Source organism: Oreochromis aureus, linkage group 19 (genome assembly GCF_013358895.1).
Source record: "Oreochromis aureus strain Israel breed Guangdong linkage group 19, ZZ_aureus, whole genome shotgun sequence".
Classification (NCBI taxonomy): domain Eukaryota; kingdom Metazoa; phylum Chordata; class Actinopteri; order Cichliformes; family Cichlidae; genus Oreochromis; species Oreochromis aureus.
Genome location: NC_052960.1, coordinates 20,988,606 through 21,012,594, shown reverse-complemented (window position 1 = coordinate 21,012,594; position 23,989 = coordinate 20,988,606). Strand labels below are relative to the sequence as shown.

Below are 23,989 nucleotides of genomic sequence, written 5' to 3'. Positions count from 1 at the left end.
GGTTTGTTAGTATTTCTGTGCAGCGGTGTTCATGCAGATTTCTGAAAATGTATCTTTGGTTTTGTTTCTTTTTTTGTTAGAACTCAACAGTTAATTACTTGATAAATCATCAAGCTGCCCCGAGACAAACTCGTGACCTGGTCTGGGAGTCTCACCTTCCTCACCAAGTGAGACCTTGGATGCCTCACAGAGACCCTGAGTTTCTAGATTGGATAAGCAGAAGACTAAATCATCAAGATACGCCTCATCCCCCAAAAGGCTTCTGGATCGGACAGAGACGTCCATGAGGAAGGGACTTGGAAATGGTGGGATGGAACATTACTTGCTGAAGGGTAAGTGTCACGGCTGCAGAGGCGAGTGTATTGGTGTACTTAGGTGCACAAGATTGAAAACAATTTGTTCTGAAAAAATGCAGATGAAGAGTTGTTTGTTGACAGTATAGATGGTTTGCTTTTAAACCTCTTACCACTCACAGAGTCCCCGGTGACGGTCTAGCTATGTCAGATGCCAGTCATTTAAGAGACTAATCATTTTTTGGAATTTAAATTGTGCTAACTCACTTTGTTCAACACAGCCCAGAGTAACATTAAAAATAAAACATATTAGAACTAATTTTGTTGGACGCAAGAAAAACTGGAGCATCTTTGTAGGGAGCCAAACTAGGGCTTACAAGTTTTGCAGTGACTTTGCTATCTGCACAGAGCGTTTCTGGTGTGGCTTATGCAAAAGAGAATTGCAACAATACAGCGTGTTTCTCTGCTCCCTTTCACACAGTAAGTATGTCTGTTGTAGACTGTGCTTTATAAATGTCTCTTTGATTATTCAAACAGTGTTTGAAAACTTTATCGTCATCGCCGGCGTGCTTTGTACCTCAGGCTCATCAGAGACAATCCTATCCAGGTAAAATAATTTTCTTTAATCTACACACTTTTAGGAATTACTTAGCTAATTTCAAGGATAATTTCAGTGACTGAATTATTGCCGGTCATTCCTACATTTACTTTATTATATAAAATATATAAATTAAATCTCTTTGAAACTTATAGAATCTAATCTTTTGGTTTCTTTTTTTTCATAGCATTTTATCAAACTGTTGTCTGCTACAGAGTTAAAAGTATTGTACTAGTAGTAATATAGCATCCACCATCTCCTGCTTGCATATTTCTGAAAACATCTTAGTGGTGTGGCAGCCATGGGTTGAGCCATTCCTGCAAACCCTGTTGATGGACGATGCAGTGGACAGTGGGAGGAAGCATCCTAAAGCTCTCTTTGCAGACCAGCCTGTGTGATTCTCCACTTGCCGACCAGAAAAGACAAACGGCAGGTCTCAGTTGCAGCACCTCATCCATCCATGTCTGATCTTGCATCGGCAGATTCAGCAACACAGCCAGAGACTTCCTGTAATCTATTACAGTTGTTAAAAAAACGGTACAGGAACAGGTCGCTCAGGTTAATCCTGTATAAACAACTGCGCCTGCGCTACTGTGCATGTATGAAGTGGACCAACTTGTCATCAGGTACACATGAGGCCGACCGGCTGAGAATACTGAAATCAAAGGAAATGAAACTCTTCTGTCTGGTGAAATGTTATACTTACCAAATCATGCTCCCTGGCCTCATATCCTTTGCAGGTAGAACTGGACCCAGTTGTGAAAACCAATGATTTCCGTTCCTGATTTTGTCTGGCCAACAAAGAGTCCAGGCTGGTGATGATCAATTTAAGAACAGAAACACACACTTCTTACCAAAGAAATGAAGATTATTTTACAGTGTTGCTGAATCACATGGATGAATTTAATACCTGGGCACAGTTATAGCGTGATGACTGGCAGGAGGAGATCTCACCCTGTGTTTCTCTGCCTGTGGTAGAGGTGGAACCAGATCAAGTGGAGCTGATTCTTGAACAGCCTCAAGTCAGAGCTGGATCGACCTTCTGTCACCAGGTACTGATGAGCCCGCTGTGGAGAAACATCACTGATGATGTTCATGAATCCCCAGCTGACTCTGGTAACCTTAATACAGCACAGAAAAAATGTCACAATAATCATTTTATGTTGTGATTATTGTGATCATAACAGAAACAGATGCATCTATGTCATTATCTTTGAGCTTTTACACTCACATAATTATAAAAACATGAGTATCAAAGGTGTTAAAACTCTGATGCCATCTTGGATTACTGCACTTTGTTCATGTCATTACAACATTTCTCTCTTTCTAATCATACATCTAGATGTTATGTCAACACACATTTAATCTACATTATAAGAGTGCCTTTGTGATAAATGTGTCTTTCATTCTTAAATTAACTGGTTAAATATTTAATCTAACTAAACCCTAAAGATGGAGTCAGAAGACAACAGTCACCTGAAGGGGCTGAAAATTGTAAAGACCCTACAGAACAATCAGTAAATGTGAGTAAATCTGTGATTCTGTGAGTAACACACTGGGTTCAGTTTGGAGGTTGAACTCTCACTCACCAGGATTGACAGCCATCTGTGCCACAGTTAAACTCATGCAGTGCTAATTTAAAAACTCTCAAATATTTTGGACAATTTATATTTTTCTATCACAATAAATACAAGTCTTCATTGAAGTAAACACACAGAGCAGTAGTGGATTTTTTTAATATAATTTTTCTTTATTTTGATTGGCATTGTTTATATTTGTAGTTTTTGAAGTATGGAGCACCACAAAAACTACAAATAAAATAAAAAAAACAATCCAGCTAACAAATTTTGTGCTCTCTACTATCAGAACCTACCAAAATGTATCTCAGCCCATCCCGACAGGCCGACGGGCTGGGCTGAGATAGATTTTGGTAGCCCGGGCTACTGGAGAGCCCTGGTCAACCCCTCACTTGAATTTTTGAATTTCAGTTTAAGGCAATTAAATTCAATCCAAAAATTCAACCCCAACAATCAAGTGATAGCAACCATGATACTAACCGCGAGAAACGTTTCATACAGCATTGTGTGACATAAATGAAGGAGAAAAAATGTTTTGTTGGTCATTCATTTTTGTCATGACATCACTTTGATTAGTTGAGTATCTGAGGCTGAGACCACAGGACTGTAAAACATGACTGTTGGGCTTCATTTCTGTACTGAACAGTCATTTCAAGATTAGTTAGTAAATAACAATTAGCTAATGTTGTTCATGAGACTAAAATCATCTCACTGCGGTAATGTTAATATAATATGGCCAATATTATATGTATTGTCAGACTATTATGATATATATGTGTATACATATATATATGTGTGTGTGTGTATATGTATTTATATATATATAAATATTATTATTATTAAATTCCGGTTCTTTTGGATTCTTAGGGCCAAGAAAGACACAGGGCTCAAAGTGGTCTTTTAACTTTAAAAATGATCTTTATTTTACATATCCGGATATGGAGACCTGAACACACACACAAAACCCCAGGTCTAAAACACAAAGAGGAAGCCTAGTCATATTTATATCCTCCATCTTGACGTCACACACACTTTAAGTTTCGATCAAACAGCCTAGTTGGTTTCACTTTCTGGTCCTATGCTCTGCAAAAGTATGCAGCTACCATGCTTTTGCAAAAGCATATCGTTTCCTGTCAGGACTTTTTGGCACAGAGTTAGACCTTTCTTCTATAAAGCAATATGACCAGCAAATACGCATTCAGATTATAAATTTAAACCTCAACAATATAAACACACACACACATATGTATATACATATATAAATATATATATACATATATGAATAACAGCAGTGAGCTTGAACTCTGGGTCAAAGATTCAAGTTGCAGTTATGTATATTTCCTATCACCTTAAATCTTCACTCAAAGACAAGTATCTTTGACAGTGTATAGATGTATTATACATAAGAGACAAATATTGTTTGTTTAATATGTTGGCATTATTACATTTGGCTCAATACTTACATACATGTGTAAAAAGGAAAATGTACGAGCTGTGAAACCTGTTTCTGATAGAATGAAGAGTAGACTGATATATTAAATATTCCTTTATTGGGTGAGAAAATCAGACCATGTCATAACTGCTTTAAGTCACACAGAATAGATATCAGAGCCTTAAACAGGCTGACTTCTGCTAAATGGGTCAAACTGGGCAGAAAGTATACAAACACATAACATCCTTATAGAATATGATGTAACACTATAGATCAACTTACCTCAGACTATATAAAGCATATAAACAATTACAGCAATATGATGCAACAAACACAGCAGCACTACTAATCCAAAATACTCAAAGCTTCATAGAACTGAAACAAACATTTATTTTTAGCTCCATTCTGCTGCTGATACATACTTTAGGTTTCTGAATATTAAACTTGTTGCTGTCTTTCATAGTGTGTAACTTGAAGGCCCTGAGTACTTTCTCCCACACTGAAAACACTGGAATGATAAAATGATTTGAACATTACCTAATAAGACTGATTCAGGACAGACAATTAGTTATTTTAAACTTTTCTAGCAGTCCTTCACAAACAGGGAACAGTCTGTCTATTCTCTCCATCTGTCAGCTGCTGCTGGCTCTTCCTCCTCCTCTTCCTCACAAACTGCTGAGTTTGTCCTGGTGGATCATCAGGGGTGCAAAGCCTCACAGATGATGTGCAGCAGTGGGTCCCTCAGTCTGTCCTCACTCTGGACACTTGCAGTTGTCACACATGGAAATCAAATGTGTGATAAGCTGCAGGATTCAAACACAAGTGTAACTTATAAATACATGTTCATACTTTTATTCCACAATCAGAGAGAAAGAAACAGAGAGAGAGTGCAGGACAGACAGACAGGTGACAGTCTCAGGTGTATACACTGCTACAAAACAGCACTTCATGCTTGCCCTTCCCCTAGACTCTTGTGTCACTCAGCAGTTTGTCGTATTATTGTCTTATTTGTTGAAATTTAGGGTCCATGAGCACAAGCAGGGATTTTTGCTTGACCTCATTCTCAGAGGCCTCGCTAATATTTAATGGTCGTGAAATATGTCAAACTTTTCTCCCATCCCTAAAGTTAAACAGCTGAGAGCATCTTTAGCATAGCAGACAAAAATATGTGCACCATCAATCGGAGTTTAAGTGATCCATTTAAGTCAGCGGTCCCCAACCTTTTTTGCCTCACGGACCGGTTTATGCCCGACAATATTTTCACGGACCGGCAATAAGGTGTCACGGATAAATACAACAAAATAAAACTAGTGCCGGTACCGAAAAAAAGAAGATTTATTCATAACACACTTGAAAAGACCCAGGAAAACCAAGTTAACGATAAAAACGATAACAAAATAACGCTGAAAACTGATAAAAACCCTGAAAACCATACATTTCACACCTGAGCCTCAACTCTCGCGGCCCGGTACCAAACTACTCACGGACCAGTACCAGTCCGAGGTCCGGGGGTTGGGGACCGCTGATTTAAGTGATCCTTATGCCTTTGCTGCTGATGAAAAGTTTGCATCAGAACAAGCACTTCTAATTGTACTCATTGTCTTTAAAAGGCAAGAGCAGACAAAACAAATCCAGTAAATGCAGTCTATCTGGAAGTTTGGCATAGTAATCTGTCTTTTTTGATTTTATGTTTTATTCTGTTTTATTCATTCATTCATTATGTGGGGAAAAAAGTCCTGTCAGCCTTGTGCTGAGCGGGCTGTGATCATCGATCTGTTTTATTCTAATAAACCCAAATTACGGGAACACCTTTAGATCCGTTCAGTTATATTTATTTTATTTTAATTTTTATTTAATTTTATTTTCATTTAGCACCGCTTAACTGTCAGCAACTCTCATCTCAATCGCTTCATATTGCAAGGTAGAGGTCCTACAGTGTTAATCTAGGATAAATGTTGTCTCGACTTCATTGATGACATAAATGCCATTTGGTATTTGGCCATAACTGACTATATACATCATTCGACAGACAAAAATAGAAACCACAGCTTAACAATTTGGCTGATGCAAAGAACCACGAGGCAGTGATTCTAGCTTAAATGTATTCTGGATATTGTTAAATCTTGTTAAATATTTTGTTAATGTTTGCCAGGTCCTGAAACAATATTTTTGCTTCAAACTTGTTGGGTATCATCCAAAAGGGTTATATGTGACACATTATATCTCAAACAGTCTCTAAGGGCTGCTGAATAACTTTTAAAGGAACATTAATACCCATAATATGACATTTTCGACCTGCCAAAAAGTGATTGTGGACTATAACTTGTCACTGAAATACTATTTCTGCTTCAAACTTGGTGGATGTCATTCAGAAGGGTCCTATGTGACATATTATATCTCAAACAGTCTCTCTTCCCCTGAATGTTGAAGTGTCAAGTGTCAAACAGCTGGAGAGGAAACTAAACCAGTGTACTGGGATGTTTCATCAACATGTGCCAGATGCTGTTCCTTCATGGTGACATCACCAGAGACAGCCCCGCCCACCTCAGGACCTCGCCATTGATCATGATGATTATAATGATGACAGCGAGCGGAACTAAGACCGTAAAAATCCACGACCAGTGTTTAGATGCTTTCTAATTATTAATGAATACTGAGAGCCTCTTTCTGTTTTATCTGTTTTGTTTTGGGGTTTTTTACCTCATTTGTTACTAACAAAGTTCACCAAACTCACACAGTTTACATTCTGTATGTTTCCATCTTTACCAGCCACACTCTAACTGCATTTAGAAAACAAACCTTAGAAATCGTCGTTTTTCTCTTTTGTAATTGATGAAAATTCAGTGAATATACTGCACTGCTTCCTTTTATTGCGTCACACATTGCTTTACGTTTTTCAGTGTCCAGTTATTTTTTACTGCTGTTTGAATTCTCTGTATGTTTGACCCTGTAGACTGTTTGATGGACTGCTTGTCTTCCTGTTTGTAACCGCTGCCTGATTTTGACTAAAGATTTGGATTTCTGACTTTAACACAGCCTCTGCGTGTCCTCCCTTTGTGTCCTCTTCCTCTGTGAATGTGTTGCATGTGTCACAGATTAATTTTATTAACAGCTTTCCCACAGTGAGTTGCATCAGCATTCATTCACGGCACATTTCAGAAGGATTCAGATTAATACAGTGATCTTGTAGTCAGAATTATCCTGACAGAGTGCCACTGTAAATTATCTTTCATCAGGTCAATCTTAAAGTATTTCAAAGCTGGAGTTATGAAGAATCATATTGGCATTAGGACTGTAACAATATCTAAGGCACCTAAAGAAAGCTCCAGCCGATCCAGGAGAGAAGGACAACCGCTGCCCAGGCGAAAACCTGTAGTGATCCCATATGTGTCAGGAGTATCGGAACAGTTGAGACACATTTTTTCTAAAACCCGGGTCTCTGTGGCTTTTAAACCCCAAAATACGCTGCGCCAAAAACTGGTCCACCCCAAGGATCGGGTCCCCCGACACAAACAGAGTAACATAGTGTACGCTGTTAAGTGCCAGGAGGATTGCCAGGATTTATACATCGGGGAAACCAAACAACCTCTAGCAAAGCGGATGGCACAACACAGAAGAGCAACCTCATCAGGCCAAGACTCTGCAGTTTATTTACACCTACAGGCCAGTGGACACTCTTTCAACGATGAGGATGTACACATCCTGGACAGGGAAGAACGCTGGTTTGAGCGCCGGAGTCAAGGAGGCCATTTACGTGAAAAGGAAAGACCATCTCTGAATCGAGGAGGGGCCTAAGGGTACATCTTTCGCCATCTTACAATGCTGTGATTGCAGCCATTCCCCAACTCTCTGTGAATGGTACTCATGGCCATTGATCAGTGTTCTTTGATCAGTGGGTTTTGGTCAGTGATTGTTGATCAATGGTCATGGAATTTGCATAATTATGATTAAGGAACTGACCTCACAGCCCATTGTTCCCTCAGTGGGCTGGTTTCAGTCATTATGCAAATGTACTGTTTATAAGGTTTGGGGAAACCTGCAGTCAGCTGAGACTGAAGAAGTCATTTGGATGAGTGACGAAACGTTTCTCCCACAAAACGCTACGTCCAGACGAACAGATTCAACTTTTGGAGACTGTAACAATATGTACTTACAAAGTCAAAGTTTTCTAATTATGTTAGAATATTGGAAGACAATCAACTTTTAGTGTTTTCTGCATATTAATTATACTGAAATAGAGATGGTGACCCTAACTGTACAGAAGCACTAAACAACTGACAATCTAACAAACATCATTGGCCTGAGCCGACATGCACAGTGAGTCTGATCCTTTGCTGTGAGAGTCTGACAAGCATGTTTCTGGTCAGTTTGGAAGAAATAATATCACAATGTTGATCTTTTTTTCAATATTCCTTCTCTTTTACAACATAAACTGTGATCAAAGCTACTTATGTTCACAGCGTGTAATAGTGTCAGGAGGGATATTAGGCCCCTTATGTCAAACTGAGTGATTTATGCCAATAAAACTTTATGACCCCCAGGAAGTAATAAAGTAATAAAGGAAGTAATAAAAATATGATATTCATAAAAAATATGATATTCATAAAAAATATGATATTCATAAAAAGTATGATTTTCATAAAAATTATGATATTCATCCAAAATATGCTAGTTCATAGCTCATCACTTTTTCTTCCCCCCCCAAAAAACGAACTGATTATTTAGAAAGGTTTTTTTTTATATCAAATAGCATTCTTTTATTTTTAAGCCATTAAAAAATGTTTTTACTTTTTTATGCTTAAAAAACGCCATCTGCTGGTGGGTCAGCGCATGAGCGCGCACCGCGCGCGCCCGCGCCTGTGTGTCTATGCGCGCCCGTGCAGGCGCCTGTGTCCGGGACCGTGCCTGTGTTTCTGGGTCCATGTTTGTGTGTCAAAATGTGTTAAAACAGAGTAAAATGCTTAGTTAAACTTGTGCTTTTGTAACGTTCAGTATGGCCAGACATACAGGGTGCATGCCTTGAGGGAAAACTTTATTTCATTTTATTTGCATTTGTTTAATCCGAACAAAGAAATTTAAAATCAAACTCAGAGTCGCAAAAAACTCTCGCGATCATAAACGCACCGCGGCTCCCAGCGGCTTCCAGCAAAAAAAAAACTTCCTGAAAAAAACCCTTTCCCCCAAATACGCGCAACAAAAACCCCTAGAATAACTTTTAGGGCACCCTCTATCCCCAACCCTTGGGTGCGATAACAGGGGAAATCCTGAAAAAAATCCTTAGTCTTTTTTCTCCAAAACCAGCCCTCTCACTAGCTCCGTCTAAAATTCAGCGCAAAGTCTAAGTTCTCCCTTCGCTCTTAATCGCGCCGATCCGCAGCCGCTGCCAGAGCAGCATCTTTTTCCTTCTTGTTCGCTCCCTGGCTCATCCCCGAATCAGTGTTGCCAACTCCTCAGTAAGGAAAATCGCTATTGGTTGTCCTAAAAGTCGCTAAATGACGTCATCACCTAATTTGCATAATTGGTCATGCTAATATAATTGTAAGGTTGTTGGAGAGAGAAATAACATCGTGGAAGAGACATAAAGTGAGTAAAAAACGTCCTAAATGAATTTAGAGTTTATTTAGAACTACAAATTAAATTTCTTTTAGCAATTATTGTTTTTTTTAATGTCACAATTCCAACCCTGCTCCTTTACCCGGGCTTGGACCGGCAAAAGTGATCCGAAATAGGCACTCTGGTGGAGTTACTTTGTGTGTGTGTGTGTTTATAAGTAGTTTTAAACCTTGTGATCCACAAAACAGCATAAAAGTAAAAGAGTAAAAGAAGAACTGACTGTGTTACAGCACCCGCTGCTTGTTGAGAGTAAAAGCGATCTGGCGCTTTCCGTCGTTTTAGCGACTTTTTTAAGAAAAAAAGTCGCTAGGGGGTCTGAAAACTCGCTAAATATAGCGACAAAGTCGCTAAGTTGGCAACACTGCCCCGAATGCTGCTTACCTAGTTTGAAAATTTGCGCCGGAGACCAACTCCGCCTAACTTTGCCCCGCTGCCAATCACATAACAAAGGGGCGGCTCCCCTCGCACCCCGGTTAGCCAATCGGCTGCAGGTCCGATGGAGGAGAGATTCCGTCTCAACACCGGTGGGTTTTGGGGATATGCTTTCAGCCTTAGAGAAATCTATTTCTACCAGCTAAAAGCGGGTGAAGGTTTTGGCCCGCTAACACCGCGGATCGCCTTTACTTCGTCTGATTGGGGTGTTTTGAGCCTCATCGCCACGCCCGAAGTGCAGAAGAGCCTGCATGGACGAGAGCTCGCAACAACCGAGAACCAGGGATCAACAACAACTCGCCGCTTTCCCTATGTGCATATCACTTCGGTAAGTGTTAATCTTCCTCTCTAACTACATTTTTGCATTTTCCTTTTACCATTCTGTCAATCCTTTCATTTAAAAAAATATCACAATGGTTTGTAACACGTACAATACACCATCCGTCCATCCATTCGCTTCCGCTTATCCTTCACATGTTACACATTATTTAGCTCACCTGCTAAATCCCCAGAGCAATAACCCCATCAGCATCATTAGCCTGAGTGTTGATCCTCCAGGTGAGTGAGTGGAGTTGAGTGTGTGTGTGATCAGAGGTGAAGCTGCTTTCTACAAAGTCTCATCAACAACATCTTTAGAAACAAACATCAACAACCAGGAAGAGTCTAAAAGCACTGAATATGATTCATTTACCATACCCAACACTGAGCTCCTGCACAGTCAGATGGAGTGAAACATAATGTCCCAGTGGTGTTCTGTTGGATTTAGCAGGTGAGCGTTGTTGCCAGTCAAAACCTTTTTGGAAACTCTTTACAAGAATGAATGTAATTATTTGTTTTACTTGAATCAAATGTATTGGTTTGTTTACTTGAAATAAAACTTTTTGGAAACCCGTTGCATCAAATAAAACTTTCTTGGAAAAGCATTGAAAGAATCAATCTCGTTATTTGTTTTGCAACTGACGTGGCAAAAGTGCAGGCAATTTTTTTTACTTAAGTAGAAGTACAGCTGCTAGTGTCAAAAACACTTGAGTAAAACGTTTGATAAAGTATCGGGTCAGAAATGTGCTCAAAGTGAGAAAGTCAAAGTAGTAACCTAACTGCACCGTGTGCTATAATAAAATAAAATTAAATAATATTAGTAGATAGGACTATAAACTTAGTGTGGTGGTAAAAGGCACAAAGGCCTCAGAGGCACATTTGGCAGCCAGGGTTAGAGCTCAGACACCTGGAGCCTAGGGGTTGGGGGGCTAACAACACTGACTGGTAAAAGAGTCTAACATCCAAGTGTTACATGGTGTTGCAGGTGATAAAAATCCATAAACCATTGTTTAGAGGTTGTTGTGGAAGTTTTCCATTTAATAAAGCCTGCAGACAAGCGATGAGCGGTAGCTAACATTCTTTAATCAAGACAAAGAACAGAAACCAAGCTTGGTGAGGGACTGCCATCGCTGGGGCAGAGGGTGAGCAGAGTCTCTCACTGAGCCTAGCATGGCTTTCAGTTAACGTCTGAGAACTATAAGACAGACTGTTTCTGCTATCGAAACAATTTGTGTTGTTAATCCTGAATGATTCATGGTGACAACATCATAAGAAGAAGGTCATTTTACTCCACACACACACACACACACACACACACACACACACACACACACACACACACACACACACACACACACACACACACACACACACCTTTGGAAAATCTCATAATTTGACCATAAAAATTGCAAGTTTTTTTTATGTAAAACGTAAAAGCAACAAAAACTTTAGATGTTAGAGATGTCCTGATGAAATTTGTGAATATCTAGATCAATGCTGTGTCCTTGTGAGAGTCTATAGGGCATAGACTGAGGCTGGGTTAACATAAGACATGTTAACTTTGAGAACACTAACATCTAGATTAAGGTGTGAGAAGTAAATGCATCACAGAAGCTGAAAAGGAGTTCCTTGTCTTTAAATTAGTTGAAATAAATGGAAAATAAACTGATTTGAACAGGTTTGATGCATTATACAAAAAAAAGGTTGATGAAATAGTTCACATGATCTAAGCAAGAGTCACTCGGAATCTCAAATGTTAAAGTACACATACTGATTGTACTTTTACTACATGAGCTAATGTAGATGCTCTAAAAGCATGCTGGCTGAAAAAGAAGCACACATTTGGAGAAACTGTGCTGTGAAGTTTTCTGACAAAAGTGAATTGAAATCTTATGCTGTACAGCTTACTAAGGGGTCCTGTGATGGGCCATGTGCAATTACACAAAAGAACAAGTTAAATTTCACCATAACACTGACTGGAGAAAAGCCAGTTTGGGATTCTAATTGAGATTACAACTGTAATCAGTAAAATCAGTGCTGTGATAATTAGTTTAAGATCAAAACCTGATTTAAAACACAGTCTAACATCAACATTCTTGTCCCTGAAAATAGGTCAGGAACTCAGGATGGCCGAAAAATGTACTTTAAAATGAGATTTTCTTTGTGTTTCATTGGAACAGTAAAGTACCATAACAAAGAAATGAGTACACCTTTGTAGATATCACTGATATGGAGTTTTTCATGCTTTACATAAAGACTTAGGGCTGCTAGTTTCCTAGTGGCATTTTCTCATTTAAACCATGGTGACTTAAAGGTTTAGCAGCAAGACACTTGTTTCCTTTGTTCCATCAAACATTTCTTTCAGACATCTGTGTTTATCAGAGCAATATGTGACTAATTTTTTATTGAATCACCAGAAAGTACACAAATACAAGATTAAATATTTTATTTATTTATCAAAGATACATAATTACACATTGATACAATGAACAAGGTGTTTATAAAAATTACACATAGTGTAAGAAAAACATTATAACATACAAATAAGTGTCTTATGATAATCTGACATACTTTAAAAGCATAAGAATAAAAGTTTTAAAAAAACACACAATAACTCACGATTATCTAAGACCAGCCATAAAATGTCCATCGCTTCATTACAATCATTTGTCCCCGCTGCTGGCCTCAGATCCAGTCTTCTGTACTGGGGGGTAAAATGTCTCTTTTTGGTGGTTCATAAAAAATATCTCAAAAAGCGATGTTGGTGAGGGGACCAGAAACACTGGGTTGCAGAGCAGTTGGTAAAGACTTGTATATTTCTGGAGAGTCTGCAAAAGCTGTCTTGCTCGTGCTCCTGATTGGATATGTGGAGCCCGGCCCTGATATCTCACTGGTGGCAGCTAAAGGTAGGCACGCCTTGGAGGCGGAGTTGGTCTCGGGCGCAATCTTTCAAACGAGCCTCACGGCATTTCAGGCAACCTCAGGCCGGAAACAACATCCGGTCACTCGTGGTCAAAATCCACGCAGGGCTGGTGTTTCGCAGGGATCAGGTTAACACATCTGGCTTAAATCAGAGTCTAAAAATATAAAGAAAAACAAAAAGAGTTTTAAAACACGCAAACTAGCAAAATATCAAAGGAGCATAACATAACAATAACAAGATGATATGAGATACCTGATGAGGCCATGATAGGTGATGTAGACATGTAATGTATAAACTTTTACGGGAGTTAAAGTCGAGCTTATATATATTTTTAAAGTGTATTGTACGTGGGATAGGCTCCAGCGCACCGCGCAAGCCTGAAAAAAAGGATAAGCGGAAGCGAATGGATGGACGGATGGTGTATTGTACGTGTTACAAACCATTGTGATATTTTTTTAAATGAAAGGATTGACAGAATGGTAAAAAGGAAAATGCAAAAATGTAGTTAGAGAGGAAGATTAACACTTACCGAGTGATATGCACATAGGGAAAGCGAAGCGAGTTGTTGTTGATCCCTGGTTCTCGGTTGTTGCGAGCTCGTCCCGCAGGCTCTTCTGCACTTCGGGCGTAGCGATGAGGCTCAAAACACCCCAATCAGACGAAGTAAAGGCGATCCGCGGTGTTAGCGGGCCAAAACCTTCACCCACTTTTAGCTGATAGAAATAGATTTCTCTAAGGCTGAAAGCATATCCCCAAAACCCACCGGTGTTGAGACGGAATCTCTCCTCCATCGGACCTGTAGCCGATTGGCTAACCGGGGTGCGAGGGGAGCCGCCCCTTTGTTATGTGATTGGCAGCGGGGCGAAGTTAGGCGGAGTTGGTCTCCGGCGCAAATTTTCAAACTAGGTAAGCAGCATTCGGGGATGAGCCGGGGAGCGAACAAGAAGGAAAAAGATGCTGCTCTGGCAGCGGCTGCGGATCGGCGCGATTAAGAGCGAAGGGAGAACTTAGACTTTGCGCTGAATTTTAGACGGAGCTAGTGAGAGGGCTGGTTTTGGAGAAAAAAGACTAAGGATTTTTTTCAGGATTTCCCCTGTTATCGCACCCAAGGGTTGGGGATAGAGGGTGCTGTGGAGGTAAGCAACAACGACACAGAGCTCTCAGTTCTCACTCCTTCTTTATTCGTCTCTCCATTAACTGCTCATATCGCGCCACAAAACAGAGGAACACACTTCCTCAACACTGGGTGTGAGTGGAGCCCTCTAGTGGTCCACCACACATGCCCCCCCCGAACACCCAGCAGAACTAGTCCAGGACCCGGAGCTTAAGCAAACGGCCGGAACGGCTGAACCGGGGGGGTGGGGAACTGACAGAGGGCAACCCAGCCCGGAAGCGAGGCTGGCACTGGCGGTCAGAAAAAGCTGCAGAAGACTCGGGCTCCGTTGATTGTGGGTTGCTCCTGGGGGAAAAAACAGAATCCATCAGCCCGGTGGCAGGTGGGCGGCCGCGGCGAGGGGCCTGGGCCGGGACCACCTGATCCTCATGCATAACATGTGCAGGCTTAAGTCTGTCAACAGAGACAACCTCCTGCCGACCGCCAAAGTCCAAAATGAAATGTTTGTTGCCTGGTTTAAGAACCCTGTATGGCCCGTCATATGGGGGACGCAGCGGAGTCCTATGGGCATCGTGCCTGACGAAAACGAAACGAGCAGAGTCCAACGAACTCGGAACTAAAGTGTCAGGCAGGCAGTGGTGCACAGGACCAGGAACAGGAAATGAGTCTCGTGGGGGGCGAAAAGGCAACAAAGAGGTATCATAACATGGGGGAGGGCTCTCAGGCAAGAATTCCCCGGGGACCCGGAGGGGCTGGCCGAGGACCAGTTCAGCCGGGGAAACCCCGAGGTCTTCTTTAACCGCGCTACGCAATCCCAGCAAAACCCACGGAAGACGGTCGACTCAGTCGTCACCTGTTAAGGAAGCCCGGAGCGCAGCCTTAAGAGACCGGTGAAACCGTTCGCACATCCCGTTAGCTTGCGGGTGGTATGCTGTGGTGCGGTGGACCTTGACCCCCAGGCCGTCAGCCATGGCAGACCAAAGCTCAGAAACAAACTGGGGGCCCCTGTCCGAGGTAATGTCAGCAGGGGACCAAACGTGAAACCCACGCCGACAAAAATGCTCTGGCCACCGTCGCCGCTGTCGTGGGACGCCAGGGTACCGCCCCGCCACCTGGTCGTGCGGTCCACCACAGTCAAAAGGTGCGTGAAACCCTGTGACTGCGGCAAGGGACCAACCAGGTCCACATGAACGTGATCGAAACGCCTACCGGGGATACGGAAAGGTTCGAGGGTGCCTGTGTGTGCCGGTGGATTTTCGGCGTTGGCATGGGATACAAAACCCGCCCATTCTTTCACCGTCTTGCGAAGGCCCGGCCAAACGAACCTGGCGCTGACCAGCTTGACCGAGGCCCGGACGCCGGGATGAGAGAGGGCATGCACCGAGTCAAAAACACGACAACGCCACGAAAGGGGAACCACCGGGCGGGGGCGGCCGGTGGAAACGTCGCAAAGAAGGTGCGGACTGCCGTCCCACACCGGGGTGTCCTCCAGCACGAGGCCCGTTTTCGCTGACTGAAGGGCCAGGATGTCCGGGTCAGCACGTTGCTCGGCGGCCATGGCAGCGTAGTTGATGCCGACATACACCGGAGAAACCAACACACGTGACAGACAGTCAGCGACGTGATTGGACTTACCAGCCACGTGCTTAATGTCTGTGGTAAACTCTGAAATGGCCGCCAACTGGCGCTGCTGGCGTGCGCTCCATGGGTCAGAGACCTTGGACATCGCAAACGTCAAAGGTTTGTGGTCAACGACGCGGTAAAGTTGCGACCCTCGAGGAAAACGAAAATGTCGTGTGGCGAGGTGCAGGGCCAGCAACTCCCTGTCAAAAACACTGTACTTGCGTTCGGCATCCCGGAGCGTACGACTGAAAAAGGCGAGCGGTTGCCAGAGACCTGAAACCCGCTGTTCCAACACCCCACCCACTGCCACGCCGGACGGCGCCGGTAGTCAACGCGATCTCCGCCGACGGAAGCGGGTGTGCCAGCAGGGCGGCGTCAGCCAGCGCAGACTTGGCTGCGGAAAACGCATGGATGCGTTCCGCAGCCAGTCAACCGGATCTTTGGCTGTTTTACCTTTTAAGGCAGCATAGAGTGGCTGTAGCAGGTGGGCAGCTCTGGGGAGAAAGCGGTTGTAAAAATTTATCATCCCCAAGAACTCCTGCAACGCTTTAACCGACATGGGGCGCGGAAAAGCTGAAACGGCCTGGACTCTGTCGGGCAACGGAACCACGCCTTCAGCGGAAATGCGGTGCCCGAGGAAATCCAGAACAGGCAACCCAAACTGGCACTTGGAAGGGTTGATGATCAGGCCGTGCGCTGCCAAACGCTGGAAAACCTGGCGCAGATGGGACTCGTGCTGGCTCGCTGAGCAGCTGGCCACCAATATATCGTCCAGATAAACAAAAACGAACGGCAGCCCACGCAAAACCGAGTCCATCAGCCGCTGAAAGGTCTGGGCGGCACCTTTCAGGCCGAACGGCATGCGCAAAAACTCGAACAAGCCGAAGGGGGTAATGACAGCGGTCTTAGGAACGTCTTCGGCACGCACGGGAACTTGGTGATACCCCCGCACCAAGTCAATTTTAGAAAAAAATCGACGTTCCGGCGAGATTGGCAGAAAAATCCTGAATGTGGGGGATGGGGTAACGGTCATTCTCCGTGGCATTATTTAAACGGCGGAAATCTCCGCATGGCCGCCACCGACCGTCCGATTTGGGCACCATGTGAAGCGGAGAGGCCCATGCACTGTTCGAACGCTGTACAATGCCAAGGCTGCAAACTCTTCCCGAGCGACGGACAGTTTCGCGGGGTCGAGGCGGCGCGCGCGCGTGAACACCGGGGGCCCGACCGTGGGAATATAATGCTCAACCCCATGCTTCGTTACCGTGCCAGAGAAATCAGGGACAGACAGCGATGGAAACTCTGAAAGCAAACGTTGAAAAGCATTCCCGGAGGTCACTACATTAGCCCGAATCAGGGGTTCGGCGGCCCGAGTAAAACAGGGTAGCGAAGAAAACGAGAGAGCATCAATTAAACATCTGTTAGCAACATCGACAAGCAGTCCATGAGCGCACAGAAAATCAGCACCTAAAATAGGTACAGAGCTAGCGGCAACAACAAAGTTCCACTGGAAATCCCGGCCATGAAAACAAACAGTCACCAACCTTTCCCCAAACGTTTTGATGGGAGAGCCATTAGCTGCCATGAGCTGCGGTCCACAGTTCGCTGCTAGTCCGTCGGCAGCGGTAGGGGGAAGGAGGCTCTTTTGGGAGCCGGAGTCCACGAGAAAACGTCTCCCGGAGCGCGAGTCCTCTATGAAGAGCAGCCTTTCTGTATTGCCAGCGGTCGCGGCTGCTACGGCGCGCTGGCGGGTCCGTTTCCCTGGGCCGTGAAAGCGCAAGGCGGCAGGCAGCGACGCGCTCTGTCGCCAAAACGCTGATGGTAGGAACAGATGTTCTTTCCGCGGTGCCGGCGTGTAGCAATCCCTGCCGTCAGCAAGGGGGCGGATGCTCCGGGGGAGGCAGGTGGAGGCGTGGAAGGCGCCGCCGGCGAGTCCGTAGCCAGGGCGTGAACGTTGAAAGTGCGGCTAGCCAGGAGAATGCGGTCCGCTTCTTCAGCCAGGGAGCGATAATCCTTCGCGGGCAGAAGCGGGGAGTTTGCGAGGACAGCTCTCACGGTGGCCGGTAGCTGGCGGAGGAAGAGGTGGACGAAGAGGAATCCCCCGTCATCCGGCCCGAGCAACGATAGCATGTTCTCCATGAGCTCGAGCGCGGTACCGCCACCCAGGCCTGACAGGTTGAGGAGCTTGTCGGCTCGTTCAGCGTCGGAGAGGGCATAGCGCCGAAGAAGCAGCTCTTTAAGGGCGGCGTATTTCCCTTGGGCGGGTGGGTCCTGGAGGAGCGTCATCGCGCGACGGGTGGCCAGCGGGTCGAGCGAGGCCACCACATGGTGATACCGTGTCGTCAGCCGAGATGCGCGAAGGGCGAACTGAGCCTCCGTGTACGAACCATGACGGGGGTCATGGAGCCAAAAGTCCGGCAGTTTCAGCGCCACAGCGAACGTAGCTGCAACAGGAGGCGGAGGACCGGCGGCCGCTGATGCCTCCATAGCGGAGTCTGCGTCATCTGCGGCCCGTTGCATGCTCGAGTCAGGGGTCACCAATGTGGAGGTAAGCATCAACGACACAGAGCTCTCAGTTCTCACTCCTTCTTTATTCGTCTCTCCATTAACTGCTCATATCGTGCCACAAAACAGAGGAACACACTTCCTCAACACTGGGTGTGAGTGGAGCCCTCTAGTGGTCCACCACAGTGCCCTAAAAGTTATTCTAGGGGTTTTTGTTGCGCGTATTTGGGGGAAAGGGTTTTTTTCAGGAAGTTGGGAGCCGCGGTGCGTTTATGATCGCGAGAGTTTTTTGCGACTCTGAGTTTGATTTTAAATTTCTTTGTTCGGATTAAACAAATGCAAATAAAATGAAATAAAGTTTTCCCTCAAGGCATGCACCCTGTATGTCTGGCCATACTGAACGTTACAAAAGCACAAGTTTAACTAAGCATTTTACTCTGTTTTAACACATTTTGACACACAAACACGGACCCAGAAACACAGTCACGGTCCCGGACACAGGCGCGCGCACAAGCGCGCATAGACACACAGGCGCGGGCACGCGTGGTGCGTGCTCATGCGCTGACCCACCAGCAGATGGCGTTTTTTAAGCATAAAAAAGTAAAAACATTTTTTAATGGCTTAATAAAATAAAATAAATATAAATAAATAAAAATAAATAAATAAAATAAAATAAATAAATAAAATAAAATAAAATAATGCTATTTGATATAAAAAAACCTTTCTAAATAATCAATTAGTTGTTTTTGGGGGGGAAGAAAAAGCAATGAGCTATGAACTAGCATATTTTGGATAAATATCATAATTTTTATGAAAATCATACTTTTTATGAATATCATATTTTTTATGAATATCATATTTTTATTACTTCCTTTATTACTGTATTACTTCCTAAGGTCATAAAGTTTTATTGGGGGCCATAAATCACTCAGTTTGACATAAGGGGCCTAATATCCCTCCTAGTGTCAGTCCACGGCATTGTGGTCTGTTGAGCTAGGGTTAGGGTTATTCAGACATATGTAATCAATCTTACTCTTGCTGGATATATCAAACACCTAGGAATTCATATTATAATTTGATTTTCATGAAATATTCATATTCAGTATCAGTCATTTCATATTATAAGCACATATCCACCCAGGCTCATGGTGGGGCAGGGCTCTGTCCTGGGATGCTTGAGTGAAAGCTAATGTACACCCTGACCAGGTATCCAGTCTGTCACAGTTGTTTTCAATATTTGGTTAATAAATATGAGTGAAAACAACACAACTAGGATTCTTGCATAAGATGAATGAAGTCTGTCTTTGACTGTATTGTCCAGCTGATCCATCAAACCCCTAGCAGGTGAACCTTATGATGACATAACAAGGTCACAATGTAAAAAATTAAACAGCAACAGTCTAAATGTAAAGTGCATTCTAAACCTCTCTTCAATAAATTATATGGATGTGCGGTGAGTCATTCGGGACTGTAAAACGTGAACTACAGAACCCAGAGTCTTCATCATTAAATCTCTGGTTGCTTCATTTTTCTAACCTATATCAGATACTTTAAAGGTTTTAGTAAAGCTGCATCAACAAACCGGGGTTTGAGTTCGAGTTACGGCAGACTGGCGCTACTTCTAAACGGAACGCAGCCTTCCTACAGCGGACAGCTAATAACAAGAATCGGACGCGCGGTCCACCCTAGTCCACAGCAACCACCATAGCAACAGCCTAGCATGACCTTAAAAACATATTCTTTCTTCATAACTATCAAAAACGTGAAATGATTTGCAAAGCGTGAAAGTGTTACAGCTGCAGAGAGCTATGGCGGTATCTTTGAAGCTGTTTACATAGCTAATAACATATGATGTAACCATGGAGACAGTCAGTCACGTGAGCTAGCGGTGCATGTTTACTACAGTGAATAAGGTGATTGTGTGCACAGCGTCCACACGCTGCAGAGGGTAAAGACATTACTTCAATATTGTTTTATATTTATATATATTTGCCTTCTGTTGACCATCACCTCAGGTTCACCATCACAGTTTCAGCATAAAAATGTACACTGTCTAAATATGAACACATTCAAAAAAATCATGTCTCAGAAATAAGCACAGCTGTTCATGTTTGTCATTATAGTTTTATTTGTAAGAAAATTGTGAACTTCATATTGTGTATCTAATCAAAGAACATTTGACAAGTCTGAGTCATTCCTTTGCCCTATGAGAGCTGGAATAAATATATATCCTGACAGTTACAGTTGAGCAAACTTCAGTGAAATGTTGAAACAGTAGAGACAGGTATAAATGGGATCAGATTAATCTTTGCTTAGTCAGACACCTCCTGTGTTCAGTCCATCATATTAAAAAACAAACTGTTGAGCTAGTTATTAGGTATGCCCTCACTGTCATTTGTTATGCTTTTATTTTGTAAGGATGCTTCCTGTTTGTGCACGGAGTAGGCGCGAGTTAATAAAACAATGGCACCCTTTGGTGTGAATGTTCCGGTGAAAGCCGATGCCCCACGTGTGATTATTTCTCCGTCTAGATAATAAGTATCTTCAATATTCATGCAGATTCTGCTGGAAGACCCGTCTCTGCTAACAGGTTATGGGCCCAGTAACATATTGAAGCTACGCTAGGAGAAAGTTTACCACCAGAAAAGTCGCAAAGTACAGCGTGTTCGGTGAGGACTAGCATGCTAAGTTAGCACCATGAGTAAGCGTGCTGGTGAACCTAGTGGCCGATGGGCAAGGTTGGTTTTTGCCGGAGATGAGAAGAATTATGAACTGTGGGAGACAAAATTTTTGGGACATCTTAGATTACAAGGTCTAAAAGAGACAATATTGAAAAGTGATGACGAAGATGAGGATGATGAAGATAAGAATGCCCAGGCCTATGCAGAGTTAATACAGTTCCTGGATGATAAGAGTTTATCGCTTGTGATGAGAGAAGCTGCCGATGATGGACGCGAGGCACTGAAAATTTTAAGAGACTATTATGCAGGAAAAGGCAAACCAAGAATTATCAGCCTTTATACTGAACTGACTTCTCTGAAGAAGGCAAGCAGTGAGAGCGTCACGGAGTACATCATACGCACAGAGACATTTATTACAGCCCTGAGAAATGCTGGAGAGACACTTAGTGATGGTCTGCTTGTAGCGATGGTGTTAAAAGGTTTACCAGAAGCTTTTAAACCTTTTTCTGTCCACATAACGCAAAGTGAATCAGAAATCAAGTTTGCGGAATTTAAAACAAAACTCCGCAGTTATGAGGACACTGAGAAAATGCAGTTAGTGGAACAAGAGGATAACATCATGAAGGCGAGAGTGCAACCTAGCGCGAGACCCGCAGCAGCTGCTAGTGACCACAAGAGAGACATGTCAGACACAGTCTGTTTTAAGTGTGGCCGGCGGGGACACAAGGCCAGAGCATGCCGCTACAAACAGTGGTGCGGTCACTGTAGAAGCAACACCCATCGAGAGTCGACTTGCAGGAAACGACAACGGAATGATGAAGCGCGCACAGCCTCGGAGGAGGGCGGCAATGCAGAGAGCGACGACACCTATGTCTTTCGGATGAGCGATGACTACGCAGAACCTCAACAGCGACAGGACATCAGGACCAAAGGCCTGATGGTGGATACTGGTGCAACTTCACACATCCTGAATGATAAAACAGCGTTCAAGAAATTTAATGATGACTTCCAGCCGGGAACACACTGTGTGGAATTAGCTGATGGCACCAGGTGTAAAGGAGTGGCTGAAGGCAGAGGAGATGCAGAGGTTTGCTTGATTGACAGCAGAGGGAGACAGTGTAAAGCAACACTGAAAGACGCTCTATACATTCCCTCATTTCCACAGAATATTTTCTCTGTGAGAGCGGCCACCGCGAATGGAGCTACTATCATCTTTAAGAAAGGAAGGAACGTCCTTCAACACAGAGACGGTACAAAGTTCTACATCCATGAGCACAACAGACTTTATTACCTTGAAACTGTAAGTGAGTATGATGATAAGTGTAATAATTGTTTTGATGTGCAGACATGGCACGAAATTTTGGGACATTGCAATCATAGTGACATTCTGAAGTTACAAAATGTGGTTGAAGGTATGAAAATCAAGGGGAAAACAGACAACCAAAGTTTGAACTGTGAGGTGTGTATTCAGGGAAAATTTGTCCAGACTAGGAATAGAAACCCTGACAGAAGAGCCGAGAAACCTCTCGAGCTGGTACATACGGATCTAGCAGGGCCGATAGATCCAGAGTCACGAGATGGACACAGATATGCATTATTGTTTACCGATGACTTTTCCGGTGCAGTATTTGTATATTTTCTCAAAACAAAAGTGAAACAATGCAAGCAACTGAAATCTTTTGGGCGATACAGCCCCACGGGAAGGTAAAGTGTATCAGGTCAGACAACGGCACAGAGTTCATGGCAAAGAGTTACCAGGCATTGTTAAACAAACACGGAATAAGACATGAAACTTCAGCCCCATATTCCCCTCACCAGAATGGTACAGCAGAACGTGGCTGGAGAACACTTTTTGATATGGGAAGGTGCATGCTTATTGAGAGTGCCGTACCAAAGGAACTATGGACGTATGCAGTTCAAACAGCGGCTATTGTGAGAAACAGGTGCTTTAACAACAGGACAGGACAGACACCTTACTTTTTGCTGACTGGGCGAAAGCCTAATCTATCCAGAATGCGAAAGTTTGGGTGTGAGTGTTATGCTTACAAGCAAGACAAGGGTAAGCTGGGTTCTAGGTGTACAAAAGGGATTTTTGTAGGCTACGACAAAAACAAAAACTTTCTCCGACTGCTAACCTGACAAGCATAAGAGTATTGATGCAGTGTGCGATGCAAGAAAACCTGATTTTGCATCAGATGGATGTAAAAACTGCATACTTGCATGCACCAATAGACTTTGAAATTTACGTTGAGCAGCCGGAAGGCTATGAAGTAAAAGGGAAAACGAATGAGAAACTGGTCTATAAGCTGGAAAAGTCACTTTATGGGCTTAAACAGTCAGGCCGAAACTGGAACAGGACATTACATGACTATTTGATAGAGAATGGTTTCATGCAGAGTCCTGTAGATCATTGTGTTTACACAAGGAAAACAAGAAAAGACAAAGTGATCATGATCATATGGGTTGATGATATTATTATTGCAGCCAGTGATGAAAGTGTTTTGGAAACTGTGAAGGGAATGCTAACTGCAAGGTTCAAAATGAAAGATATGGGGAAACTCAAACATTTTCTTGGTATTGATTTTGAGCAAACCAAAGATTGTGTAAAAATGTCACAAGAGAGATATGTAGAAAACATACTGGAAAGATTTCAAATGCAAGACTGTAAACCAAGATCAACTCCTTGTGAACAAAAGTTGAACTACAATGATGATGCTGAGAAAATGAACAATGTCAGAATGTACAGAGAGGCAGTAGGTAGCCTTATTTACTTGACCTCTTGCACACGACCAGATTTGAGTTTTGTTGTGAGTAAGCTGTCACAGCACTTCAAAGAGCCAACTGTGGAACATTGGACTACTGTGAAACATGTTCTAAGGT

At 43.3% G+C, this 23,989-nt stretch overlaps 1 long non-coding RNA gene across 1 annotated transcript; it reads left to right on the top strand.

Moving 5' to 3' along the window:
- Positions 1-346: 346 nt before the first annotated feature.
- Positions 347-1,852, top strand: LOC120434804. Its single transcript, XR_005609366.1, has 3 exons — positions 347-773; positions 1,191-1,517; positions 1,632-1,852. It is a non-coding gene; the product is annotated as an uncharacterized LOC120434804 (long non-coding RNA).
- Positions 1,853-23,989: the final 22,137 nt, after the last annotated feature.